The 3237-nt window shown below is 44.0% G+C and overlaps 1 long non-coding RNA gene across 1 annotated transcript; it reads left to right on the top strand.

Moving 5' to 3' along the window:
* The first annotated feature begins 834 nt into the window (after window positions 1-834).
* On the top strand, window positions 835-1451 carry LOC147884582 (uncharacterized). The gene is made up of 2 exons (XR_015543528.1): window positions 835-913; window positions 1036-1451. It is a non-coding gene; the product is annotated as an uncharacterized LOC147884582 (long non-coding RNA).
* Window positions 1452-3237: the final 1786 nt, after the last annotated feature.

The raw sequence follows: 3237 nt of genomic DNA, 5'->3' as shown, positions 1-3237 counted from the left end.
CGTTGTGGGAGTAGTTCAACGTACGGGCAGGACATTAACGCTGTAGCTGAGGATCGTTCCAGGCCCAAGATCTCAACAGCAGTAGGACAGAAATTCAGGTATTGTGCGCGAAGGGAAGGCAGCTGCAGTAGGAGCTGCGCACCGGTAGGTTCAACTATTCCATTGTTGGATATTCGAGATGGATGAATTGTGTGATTAAAGAGTGTTAGGACGTTATATTTAGCAAGTCGAGGGAGAGGGAGACTGTGTAGATGGTGTAGTTTGAGCATATCTGAGACAGGAGAGAGGCACAATTACAGAGAGAGATGGCATTGACGACAAGGATTTCACGTGATACAGAACAAATCTACGCCAGCTCGAGCTCGGGCTTTAGATTACAGCAGCATTATCTTGGATTCTTGCTTTTCTTTGATGGCGTGATCAACAGCAGATCGCTTTGGATTGATCCATTCCGATTTATAAATCATTCCGTTTCTTGCTTGGATCACAAGTTTGCATCATTTGCCATCCTCGTGCATGTCTCATAATTTTTCTCTGTTGCTTCACTTTGCAGGAACTATCACCCTCTGCGTCTGACAAACTTTTGGAGCTCTCTTCTTTCCAAAGCACCTCCCTTGTTGGCGCGCCCTCCATGCCTCGCGAGGTCCTTTCCTCCTCTTCGTCGCTTCGCCGTTATTTATTTTCTTGTATTGGACCTCTGATAGATATGTCGAACAGCGGAACTTCATAATGAGGCAGCGTTTCTTGACTTTCATCAGGGAATTTTGTTCAAACGCCGATCTTGTGCGCCAGTCCTCAGCAGCTCACCGACGCTTGATTTGGACCTTCGTATTTCTCAGCAAAATGCCGAGGAGCAGAAACAGTTGCCCTCTCTTTTCCAGGCATCGGATTCATCGTCGCCTTGCTCGGTCAGGTACACACTACACACAAGTGGCCCGCAAGAGTCGAAATTCTCGTCTTCCTGCGCATGAGCGTCCTCGCTACTGCAAGGTTTTTTCATCTGATCAATAAGCTATGGCCTTTGTCTGGATGCAGGCATTTGCTGGCCGATGATGCACCGTCTAGAGCGTTGCCATGCTCCAGCGGATACTCAACAGGTCATCCAGCTAGGACTGATGATTTGCCAGACGTACGATTTGGGCAGCCGTCGTCCGAATCCGATTTAGCCAACAGCAGCAAGGAGCACTTCTCAGAGGCGGATCGGAGACGCCCGATCAACACTGTGACTGTACTCCCTAATCCGTTTCTTCCGAACAACAAGAAGAGGTGCCTGGATCAACATGTAATTAGCCAGAGCCCGGCAGCAGCCAGCTGCAGGCTATCCTTGAATCCCCGAGACTTCTTGTTCCTTCGGCACTCACCGCCTTGCTATCCAAACTCGACAACCTGCGGTGCCAGTGGAGTCATCAACGACGCTCAATTGTTGCTGAGCCCGTCCATCTGCTCAAACGTTATGCATGCAATACACAACAATTCATCGCAAGGCGTAGGCAAACCAGCTAGCCAGACCCTCTGCAACACGGCCATGAATGACGTAAGTCCTGCTGAGAACTTTCAATTTTGACATTTCGTCACTAGGCCGCAAGTTTGGCTTGATCAAAGGTTAAGCTGGACGTTGCTGAACGCTCTTACCATAGCCGTTTTCGATACTAATCGCTTCCAAGTACACACGCATATCTTTAAGAGTGTTTCAGCTAGAATTTGCATTTGCAGGGCAGTGCAGTTGCTGGTGAATTATGTGCAAGGCAGCTCGGTGAGCTGCAGCCATTAATCGGGAAGGGTAGCAGCAAATTCCCCATACAGCTGCAGAAATTGAATGAAGATGATGCAGAAGGAGCTCTGGACCTCAACCTGAAGTTATCACTCTGAAACCGACTAGGAAAGTTGTCACTCTGAAACTGACTTACATGACTTTTGTTGGATTCGTTGAACGTTCCTTCTATTCTCACTCCTGAGTACTCCTGAGGATTATATCGCAATGAATTCCATCTCCTGAGTACTCCTGAGGATTATATCGCAATGGATTGATTTCTATCTTTTCCATGCCGATTGTTGGAGTAAACACGTCTCAAAACTGGTCACTGTCGAGTGACTTGAGTCTATAAGACGTCTGCTTTATAGTTGTAGCCTGTCTATTTTCACTGAGCAATGCATGAAAGATTATTTATTGTTGCATTGGGAATTGCATGCCTTCATTCCCAAAATCCATTCGTGTGGTTAATCTATCCCATCCCAACATTTTTGGGCTTTCGAAGTGTCTCTCATCTACCTAAACAGATTCTCCCAATTGAAAGTAACCAATAGGGGACCACTCGCTGCATGAAATGCTTTTTGAGCTCCGAGGAAGTAGTACCGATGAAATGGCCTATTCAGTATTTATAATGCCAAGTTTCTCAAAAATCCTAGCAAGCTCTTGTTTGCTTGTTTGGTGACTCCTATCAAAGGTCTTTGCGGAGTGTGCTTATTATTGGCTGGCAAGATGGGACTTCACCACTTCTTCGTTTTTTAAAAACCCTCGTTTCTAAAGGTATGTGTAGAGAGAGAATACATAGAGCGTAGCATCAATTTTATATAGTATAAATCTAAAAGTGGATTAATTTGTGGAGAGGAAATGGTGTGTAAAGAGTGGTTAATGAGGAGTCCCTTTAATTATAAGGAGAGAGACCCTTGCCCTCTTATTTATGAGGGTAAGAATTTGAAACCTTTTATTATATACATTTAAAAACAACATCTTCATGTAATTTAGTGTAAATACTTATGAGATCTTTAGTTTAATTACCCATTTCACATAAAATTGTGAATCCATCCCTTTGATCTTAGGGACCTTTTTACTTGAGGAATCAATTTAAATTTATGCATTGAAAAATAAAGGCTTTTTCAATTACATTTCTCCTTCTAGGTCAAACTGTATACATGGCATAAATCGCCAATATTAAGGGCCTTTAAAATAGGTCCCCCCAATTGAAAGGAATTCAAAAATCTATTAGTTATTGGAAAAATGAGGAGAGAAGGGGCCTACAGGCAAGGGGAGGAATAGAGAGGAGAGTGATTAATAAGGGAGTCCCTCTATTTACAAAGGGACAAGACGAATAAAGAGGAGAGTGATTAATAAGGGACTCCCTCTATTTACAGAGGGACTGGGCTTACTCTTAAAGGATATCTTTATGACTGGAAACTTCAAAGAATAGAGCAACAAAGTGACTTGATCTAGTGGATAGTCACCAATTGTTAAGGGGA

The sequence above is a fragment of the Dipteris shenzhenensis genome, chromosome 26 (genome assembly GCF_047967505.1).
Source record: "Dipteris shenzhenensis isolate YYH24624 ecotype China chromosome 26, Dip_SZ_1.0, whole genome shotgun sequence".
NCBI lineage: Eukaryota > Viridiplantae > Streptophyta > Polypodiopsida > Gleicheniales > Dipteridaceae > Dipteris > Dipteris shenzhenensis.
Note: the sequence above shows the minus strand (reverse complement) of the source record. Positions and strands in the feature narration are given on the sequence as shown.